Here is a 10,564-nt window from a genome sequence, read left to right on the forward strand (position 1 = left end):
CTATTGCTCTCTATATTAAAATTTTGAGTTCCTACTGATACCTCCTATTTCAGCCCAGCACCATGGGGCTTATTCTAACCCTCCCCCTTTCTATATTTGTAACTTCTTTCTCCAACAATGAGAAACCTGGCTCCAGGTTACTTATTTGCTCAATCTTAGAATACCCAGAAAGTAATTTCAGAATTGCCAACCCATATGCCTATGAAAAACCAACCAAGAAGCAACCAGTTATTAATCACCTACTCAGTGCCAGGTGTGGGTTGTCCTTGGCAGCAAACAAAGATAAATTATGAAATCAGACTGCAGTCATCCTAAAGTTTTTAGGTGCTAGTCTGAAGGTATTGGTTTATCTTGAGGACACAATGTGTCCATCAAGAGAGCAGCTGGAGTCAGAGACCAAACACTACAAGTCTTCTTGTGAAGCCAAGGGAGTGGCCAGCCTCCACGGCCCAGAGAGGTGACCTGGCCTGCCCACCTGGTCTTCAGCTACTGAGGACACACTGAGGCAGCTGTCAGAGCTGACGCCACCACACATTCCAGTCCCATCAGTCACTGTCCTATCCAGAGTCCCCTGTTGCCAAGCAACCCCTGGTAATAAACACAGCTCTCCTGGCTGGGCTGCAAGGAGGGCAAATTCTGGTCAGGCCACTCTGACCATCAACTCCACCCAGCTGTTCTGTCCCTCATTGTGGGTTCATAAATTGGTTCTCAAGTTCTGACTGCTCAGATATTGTGGGCCAGTCTTCCCCAAGCATGAACTGGAGTGAATTCTCCAAGGCATATGTTGCCTATGGGACTTGCCTAGGGCCAGCCTTGCCCTGCCCTGTCTCTCTGAGCCCCCGTTAGAGCGGCTTCCTGCCTGGGAGGTGTGTGAAGTGGGCCCGGCCCTCTGGGGATTTACAGTCTGAAGAGGATGGCAGCCAGGCCCTAGGCCGTGTCCCTTCCCATCTGTGCAGGGGCACAGGGAGTGTCACATGGTGGGGGTCAGGACAGGCTCCACAGAAGAGATCTTTAAGCTGAGCCTTGAAAGACAAGGAGTCTTTTTTTTCAAAGAAGAGGCGGGAGAGAAAGAGAAGAAAGGGAGCAAAGACCAGCAGGGCTGGTGTTGACAGTGGGGTGACTGCGAGGGTGGGGAGACAGAGGGCCAGGTGTGGAGGATCCTGTATGACCTTTGAGGAAACTCCAGAAGGCTAGGGATAGCTGATGTTGCATTTTTTTAACTCTAAGATGCACTCAATTAAAAAGCACATTATAGATTTAAATTTTTTTTTTGGAGAAAAAAATCCTCTAACATAAATGTAAGTACCTATGGTATATCCTGACTTAAACAGTAAAATGTGTAGGGGGTAGTGATGGGTGTGTGTCCTAAAGTAGAGAAAATACTTGCCTTCGTCTCAAGTACCAAGTCAGACCCAGGCAGCTGCTTGGCAGGTGGTTCTGTGAAGGACTCTGGGACTGTGTTCAGACACAGCCAGAAGGATGCCATAGTAGATTAGTGATGTCTGCCCTGGGAGCAGCTTGGAGAGAGAGCGCCTTCTTCCGCTGCTGTGTAATCAGGGCCTTCATCCTTAAGTAATGGGGAGCCGTGGAAGGATCATAGCCTGGGAAGTGATATGGTGACATCTGCATTTGTAACACATCTGAGCCACAGTTCACAGTGAGAAATGTCATTTAAAAATGTTTTTCTGAAATTAAAGTTAATTATGTCCAACTCTGAGTCCTCATTCATCCAGACTGTTGGGACAGTCACTCTTATATTTTGGAGGCACTCCCTGTTCTGGATTAGGGAAAGGTCCCAGAATCTTATATAGCACAAGTGTCGGGGGAAGAGGGAATGTAAGTTATAGGATGCCCATGGGCGCTGTTACCTCAGAGAGGCCCATGTTCCCATCTACATGATCTCTTGAGGCCATGTGGCTGTGCTGCTTTGGGTGGAGGGAGTATTAGAAGCCAGGATCTCAGGTCCTCCCTTCCTAGGGACACCAGGCAGCTCCTCCCTGTGATGTCCTGCTATGTCTTTAGGTTGAGGCCACTGAGTGACATGTGGGTGCCTATTCTCTTCAGGATTGACTACCATCAATCCCATCTCATAGGATCTGTCCTCATCTCCTCTTACACATCCTGGGGCCAAGCCACACCTCCCCGTACAAGGCACTCCAACAGATTCTCATCCATTGTTTTAGGCAAGTACAAAAGGTGGGAAAGAAAGTACCATATAGGCAATACTGGCTTTTGCCCCAGTAACATAAGATAGTCCCTAAAAGGTCAGGCTATTTAACGAATGGAAGAATTGGGAGCAAAAGCAACACATTAGTATTGTCATGCTCCACAGCCCAGGAAGGGGACACAGGGAATAAGACTGGATGGAGGGAACTTGTCTGATGGGGATTCTGTGCTGGCCCAGGTGCAGGCTGAAGAGGCTCCATAGGGAAGGGGAACCAATTTCCTAGATAGCTGGAGGTGAGCAAACAGGACCTGGGGGCATCAGTTATGGGATGTGATAAACAAGTCTAAGGCAGAGGTTCTCACTGGGGGCACTTTTGTCCCCAGGGTACATTTGGGATGTCTAGAGACAATTTCGGTTCTCACAGCTGGGGGTAGGGGGCAGTGTTACTGGCATCTAGTCGGTAGAGGCCAGGGATGCTGCCAACTCTCCCACAATGCACAGGATGGCCCCCCAACACAGAATTCTCCAGCCCCCAATATCAGTAGTACCGAGGCTAAGAAACTGACCTGAGGTGACTCACAGGTTGCCGATTTGGCAATTTCTCACAAAACCCCTGCAATATTGGTATTATCCGCATTTAACAAATAGGGAAACAAACTGGGAAGAAGTTAGCCTGCCCAACAGTCAGTTGCCAAATTGCCAGTGCTGAACCGAGGTTGGAGTTTAAGCCGGCCTGACTTAGAATGTTCAATTCAGTCTGCTGGAGCAGTTTGGATAAAGATTTTGTCAAAATGAATTTAGATTGTTTTCATCTATTATAAATAGAGCAAGGCAAGACAAAGTGGGTAGAAATGAATTTGAAAGGCTGAAGTGTTCAACACATAGGTCTTGGTTAACTAAACAGTGTAAAAAGTATTTATGAAACTCATGAACCTGGAAACATTCATTGTTTTTTGTTTTTTTTTTTTTAGTCAATTTAAAACTAAAAATTCATAAAAATCACCAAACAAGTGGAGGAGATATAATTGGCTGAAAATAAACTGGGAGGACAAAAATCTCCTAAAACCTCCACAAAATTCTAGATCTTTTTCTTTGATCGTTACTTATTATTGCTTGGTTAATTTTTTCATCGTTTAAATCCCTTTTAGTGCTTTGCTGTTTTTATTTTTCCTACAAAAGCAATGAGTGCTCATTATGTGAAAACCAGAAAACGAGGTCAATCCAAAAAAATATATAGAGGAACTTCATGCGGAACCTTGTACCCACTCACCCTCCTTAGGTCACACATGGCATATTTTTCCAGATCTTTCTCTTTAGACATTTATACGAATGTATTTTCCTTTATTCTTTCTCTCATCCTCATTTTTTCTTCCTTTTCTTTTTAAAAAAAAATTTACTTTCTGTTTTGTAAACATCCATACTTGATTGAACCAATCCCCTATTTTCGGACATTCAGATTATTTCCACCATTTAACTGTTAGAAACCTCACAGTACAGTAATGAAAAGGAATGTTCTGCAGCCACGTACAACACACACAAATCTCACAGTTGTGTTGAGAGTAGCCAGCCAGACACAGACATGTGCAGTGTGATTCCATTTATATAATATTCTAAAACAAATAGACAAAACTAAACCACAGTGCATAGAAATGTACATTTAGGAGGTAAAATTATGAAGACAAGAAAGAGAGTGGTTATGGCAGAAGCAGGGCAGCCGAGGTGTTGTGTTAAGAAGGGCATTTGGGGATACCTGGGGGCCAGCAGTGTCTTCATTCTAGATGGTGTGGTTTATGTGGGTTTTTGTAATAATTCACTAAGCAGCACATTTATGTACTTTTAACTATGTGCATAACATTTCACAATAAATTTTAAAGAAATGAACAGAATTAAAATAGACTGACTATTGACTAGAAACTTAAAGCAGAGGGTAAAACCATTCTGAAATTTAAGTAAAATACTTAAAAAGGTGCAAACGATGCACTTCACTTTCATGCTACATTAAAATCCCAATTTTTGAAAAATAATGTGGAGTATACTTTTAGACCAAATTGTCCTTTTGGCTGAATTGTTTTTCCCCAAACTGTTCTCAACCAGGTTGTTTTCTATCAAATTTCTTTTGTTTTTGAGCAAGTCATCTGGATTATGTTAAAACCCCAGTATTTCATGTGGCTCTCACTGAGCTGTCTTTGTACAGTTCTGATGGTGATGAAGTTCTTAATTTGCAGTTAAAACCTCACCCTCTGTGGTTCACCATCTGCCCTTGGGGCATGTGACATTGGAAGGGCAGATGACTATTGTCCTGCCTCAGCTCTGAGCCTGAAGTTTGTCTCTGTCTCTCACCCACCCATCCACCCACCCACCCATCTACCTACCTACCTACCTACCTGTCCACTCACCCACCCACAAGTGTGTATCTCTGAGCACCTGCTGTGTACCGGGCACTGTTCTAGGTGCTGGGATAGAGCCACAGTGAAGAGTTCTGTCTCTGCTCTGGCAGAGCCCTATTTTTACATCAGACAGACAAAACTATGTCATCTGTAATAAGACATAAATCAGGGTAAGGGAGATAGTGAATAGAAAGTGATGAGGAATGTGCAGTGTTATACAAAAGAGGTTGTGGTGACCTTTGTGCAGAGACCTGAGTGAAGTGAAGGAACGAGCCACGAAGGTGTCGGGAAGGGCATTCCGTGCAGAAGGAGTAATGAGTACAGAGACCCTGGGTGTTCTGGAACAGCCCACGGGCCCGGGCAGGTGGGGCAGAGTGCATGAGGGGTAGGGCAGTAGGACATGACATCAATGAGCAAGGGCGGCCAAGGCCAGATCAGATGGGGACTTGCCACTGAAGAGACGTGGATGTTCAGCTCAGTGGGATGAAGTTCCACAGGAAGGTTTTCGCATCCTTGAAAAAGGCTGAGACCTGATGTCTGTTTTAAAAGGAACTTGGGGAGTGTGGGGAGAGCCGTGGAGTGGTGTAGGGGAAGCAGAACCAGGGAGAAAACAGGGAGACCAGCTCCGGCTTTGCCGAGCCCTCTCTGGCGGCCCTTCCTTAGCTCTGGTTTGCTCTCTGGTCTCTGCATGTGACCAAGAGGCCTCACACTGTGGGCCTTCACTCTGGAGACTGGGCATTGAGCCCCCTTTTCTCTTTGACCCGCCGGTGGTATACAGTGCTCCCCTCTATGACTGGCACGTTCATGGCCAAGTACAGGAGGCTGCACTTATCTCTTAAAACGCATCTTGTTCAAGACACTCCCTCACTTCAGCCTTTCAAACACGTTTTGGGTTCTGATTCTGTCAGGCAAACTGGGTGCCACATTGCTACCTCAGGGTCACCCCAGATCTGGGGAATATGCCATCCATACCCGACTCCAAATTATTGTATTCATGTCAAATGGGACAGGGCTGGGGACAGTGTGAATGGGTTCACACCACTGGACACCTTCTTGCAGGTGGAACTGCATCTACTAATTTAACTTCATTGGGGTCATGGGTAATTTGTTAACCAAAGACTGAGATTTGCAAGTCATTAAAAAAAAAAATGCAACAGAGCAGATTCTAGGCTAGACCTGTAAAAAACATTATTCTCATTTACTTGCAATTTAGTGAACTTTCCTGAGTTGAGAAAGGGTGATGTTCCTTTTGCTTTTGACAGGTGACTCAGACCCAGGTCTACTCTGTGGCTGCCTCCGGCCTCCGTGGAAAACAGCAGGGAGCCCCAGTTCCTCTAGACCAGTCAGGGTTACCTTTAGCCCTGAGGCAGCTCCCTTCTATTCTTTGGCAAGTTTATTTCCAGTACTTAAAAAAAAAAAAAAAACCCACACTCATCTTCCTTCTCCACACATTCTGCTCCATTAACCTTACTCTTGCTTAGTCAACCTCACTTCCCTCTGCAAAAGAAGAGAACATTTTTTATTATACACAGGCAGCGCTCTTATACAACCATATTTTCCTCATTCTCTACAAAGGTGGATTTGAAATGACTTCCTGAATTATATATATTAAAGTAGGAAAAAATTTAAATAAAAATCAAAGTCAGGGAAAAGACTAGGGGGAATTTAGGACACAAATATACAAATCACAGGGTCTCACGTAATTACTGAAAGTGAGGTGTGACATAGGTTCTGAGCTTCCTGGCAGCCAAAGCAAGAAAAGAAAGATGATCCATTTAATGATTCACTGTTTCCTGAGGAAACACACACCCATTCTTCAGCGAAAGCCGTGGGATTCCTGACTGAATTCTGAAAGGTGGTTGTCTGAGCCACCCCTACACTGCCTGGTTCCTCCTGAGAGTCTCTGAGCTGCCCTGCAGGGCTGGAGGGGTTTTAGGGTTCATTTTGACTTTCTGAACAGACCTAGGTGAGGTACCACCTGAAACATGCCCCTACTCCCCACCGTTGGCCACATTCTGTCCCTGAGTCACCCTCTCCTCTGCTCCCCCTTTCAGTTTAACCACTTCCTGCCCACTATTTGTTGTCTAAATAGCACAGTCAGAATGACATTTTAATACTCCCCTACCATCATCTAATGTAATTTTCCCTTCCGAGTTGATTTTTCTGAATGTTGAAATTTTGTCTTCTGAAAATCTAAGTTACTTCTCTGACAGTGCTCCAGCTTTTCTCTTGGTTAGTAAAATAATCATAATTGCTCATATGGACTGATGCTTTCTGAATGTCAGGCACTAGGGTAGGCTCTTTTTAATTCTTTATCTCACTGAATCCCCCCAAAAGCCCTGAGAAGTAAGTACCATTAGCCCTCCTTGTCTGTGGGTTTTACATACATCAACTTAACTGATACAAAAAATATTCTAAAAAAAAAAAAAATCCTAAGTTCTATGAAGCAAAACTTAAATTTGCCACATGCTGAGCATTACACGGTATCCACACAAAGTGATGTGTAGGCATACCCTGTTGTCGCCTATACGCAAATACTGTGTCATTTTACATAAGAAACTTGGGCATTCTTGGATTTTAGTGTCGGGAGGAAGTGTCCTGGAACCTATCCTCCTGCGATACTGAGGGACAACTGTGCTATCCTCACTTTACAGACCGGGAAAATAGAGGCCAAGACACTTGCCCAGGCTACCTGAGTGCAAAGGGTCCTTGGATCCATTTGACTAGAGTCTGTGCGCTAGACCATCACCCAGGACCCCCTTCCCAGGTATCTAAGGAGCGTGGCAAGCATGGCCATCACCCACCCCAGCATCTCACATTCCACTTGGCCAGCTCGCTCATCTTTGTTGGTCAGATCAGAATGAGCTCTGGTGCTTTATAGCAATAGCATATTCTACCTTCTGGGTGATGGGAATATCAGGCATGCTAGTCAAGAGTTTGTCAGATATGCGATTTTTAACTAAATGGCCTTTATAATAGATGTATCAATTGGATCTCCCATCCCCACTGGCCACTGTGCAGGACTGGGGACTGCCCCCAGGTATTACCCAGCCTGGCCATCTGGGTGACCAACAGGGTTAGTGGGGCTGATGTGCTTCTCCCTGGGCCCTCTCAGGTGTGTTCTCTCCTAGGCCCATGGATTCCATGAAGGTAGATGTATTCCTGACACAGAGCTCCCTACCTTGACTGTCATCACTCACCTCTGCCTTTAGGCACAGTCAGGAACATCCTATAAAAGGCTCTTGCCCCGGGGCCTCAGTGAACCTCTCCAGACCCCCAGTTCTGTCCTGACCTTGAGGCCACGCCCTCTGCTTCTGTGCTGGCTCTTGCCTCAGTTGTCCCACTAAACCCTGAGCCTGTCTGCATCAGAGATGCTGCCTTCATGCAAATGGAGGGAGGCCCCCAGACGCTGCAGCCTGGCAGAGCCTGCCCTCCATTCTGCTGAAAAGAGTCTCTCTCTCCCTGCATTCAGCTTCCTTTTCCTCTGGGCACTATGGTCACCCCTAGTCAGCAGTCAGCAGACCCATCTACCTTGTCTGGTCTCACAAGAACATTCCAGAAATTCCCCGTGGGACTGAGTGGGCAGAGAGCTTCCATCCAATCAGTGCCAAGCCCTGAACAATGCTTCCTGTGGAGCGCTTGCCCGTGGGGGCCTCAGCCACTGGGAGCTGAATGTCCCTAACTAATGGGAAGGCCCAAGAGAGCAATGAGAACAAGGAGCTGATAGTCTGGAGTCTCTTGGCAAAGAGCCTTGGTAAGTCCTTCCTTGTCTAGGTCACAGTGACGTTTAAGAGGTCAACCAAGGTGGCACTTGATAACGGGGAATCCAAGGCCTAGGAGGAAGTTGTGTTTAGTAAATACTGAATACATTGAAAAAGTAAAATGATGTCATGGAGTTCACCACCAAAAAGATGGTATAGAAAGAATATCTTCAAGTCTTGGATGGGATGTCTTCCTCCAGCAGCATGCTGGGTGATTGCCACAAGACCCCCAGGTGGTTCAGGAGTTGATGTTACTCCTCATGACAGGTGGAAAGGGAAGTAAAGATGGAGGGGAGCGTGGCAACTTGGCAGTGATGATCCACAACTGTCTTGTGCATTCCCAATTTCTACACCTAAGGCACCTCCACGGAAAATGGGTAGCTGCATTCCGAGATTTAAAAAGAAGAGTTGCTTTATGTGGAAAATTGATTACAGTTGGACACAGCTCTTGTAAAAATGGAGGCAAGGGAGTGGAGCTCTGGAGTCAGCTCACTAGCTCTGTGGACGTGGAACAGAATGCCTTGCCTCTCCCTGCTTCCTCATCTGTGGCGTGGGGATCATGACGGCACTCACCTCCCAGGGCCAATGAGAGAGGTCACGGAGGCAACAGGAGGCAACATAGCAGAGCACTCAGTGCTTAGTAAGCACTCAGTACATGTGAGGTGACCATTATTGTGACATGGACTCACATAGCATAACAAAGGACAATTTTCATCAGGCTACTGTGGACAAACAAAGTCAGGAAACCTTGGAAATAAGATTTGTCATCTTGTGGGGGAGGCTATCTCTATGTGAGAGCTGTCTTCATAGTTATCTGCAGGTCAAAGCTTCCTCTCCTCAGCCACAGTAAACAGGGACCCTGACACTGTGGTAGAATATAGCTTTCTTCAGTGCTGCCGACAATCCACTTTTTGGTGGGTTCAATTTAAAGCCTGTCCAGAGAGATGGATCCTAGAATCACACATCCTAGACAGGCCCAGCACGCGGCCCCTGTTTTTTGGAGAAAGCAGGGGCAGCGTGCCGGGCTGACTGCAGACTGCATGCCATCATGGTTAACTCTGAGGGCAACATAAAAAACTTTCAAAAATTTTAGGTTTTTAGAGTAAGAAATAACTAGTCAAGGAGATAGACACTTTTCCTTCCTCTTGACTCTGAACAAATGCTCTCTTGGAGGCAGAGCGAGAAGCTGGTCAGGACGGTACACTCAGCTCAGCAAGCTTGCCAGTCCAAGAACTGGAGCTCCAAAGGCAGTCACACTAGAAAGGCAGCTCCAGGGGGCAGGGTTTTGTGTTTTGTTCATTGGTGTGTCTTCAGCTCTGTGACAGAGCCCAACACAGAGCAGGTGTGCAATTCCTATTTGTTAAAAGAATGAATAAATGTAAACTTACCAAATGGGTTAATATGTAAAATCACTAACCTAAACAAGGTGCCCTTCCTCCTCTCAGTGACTTGTGCAATACATGAGGTCTTTCACAGTATGGCATCCTCCCTGCACGTGTCCCATCACCTGCCATGTGCTCCCAGCCTCCAGGCCATAACTGAGCCCCATGGAGTTATTCCCTTCCCCAAACACCTGCCTCATTGCAATGGATGTCCTCTTTCCTTGCAAGGCGCCTTTTCTAGCAAACATCCACTCTTTCTCCAGGGCCCAACTTGAATGCCACCACCTCGGTGATTTCTCATAGCACATCCACGTACAACTTTATTCCACAACTAACTACACCGGCATTATTTTTCCCACCAGCCCATGGGCTACTGGAAAGATGAGGAAGTCTTGTTTGTCGTGCAATCCCAGCATGCCGCCTGCATCAGAGGTGTCTCAATGAAGAGAGAGCCAAGAGCAAGTACGAAGGCAGGCGAAATGGGTAAGCGGAGCAGCCGGCGCTCTTACTAATTCTTTTATTTTTTTATTTTTTAGGCGTGGCAACCCTTGGTTGACCACACAGATTGCAAGGACCTTGTCAGCTTACAATCCCTTATTTTTTAATTTTTTTACGCCTACAGCACCTGGTCTTCCTAGGTGGCCTCCCATCCGAGTACTAACCAGGCCCCACCCTGCTTAGCTTCCGAGATCAGACGGGTCAAGCTTGTTCAGGGTAGCATGGCCGTAGACTTTTACTAATTCTGATTAAAAAAATGGGCTCAACCGGGGCCACACAATGGAAACTCTAAGGGCTTAAAACTTTTAGCCAGTGAATTTTCCACAAAATTAAAAGAAAATAAAATGGATTAACTCGGTTTTGTAAGTA

At 46.0% G+C, this 10,564-nt stretch overlaps 1 pseudogene; it reads right to left on the minus strand.

The window, feature by feature from the left end:
* Nucleotides 1-10,310: 10,310 nt before the first annotated feature.
* On the minus strand, nucleotides 10,311-10,428 carry LOC111743427 (annotated as a pseudogene).
* Nucleotides 10,429-10,564: the final 136 nt, after the last annotated feature.

This window comes from Pteropus vampyrus, unplaced genomic scaffold, assembly GCF_000151845.1.
Source record: "Pteropus vampyrus isolate Shadow unplaced genomic scaffold, Pvam_2.0 Scaffold113, whole genome shotgun sequence".
NCBI classification, from domain to species: domain Eukaryota; kingdom Metazoa; phylum Chordata; class Mammalia; order Chiroptera; family Pteropodidae; genus Pteropus; species Pteropus vampyrus.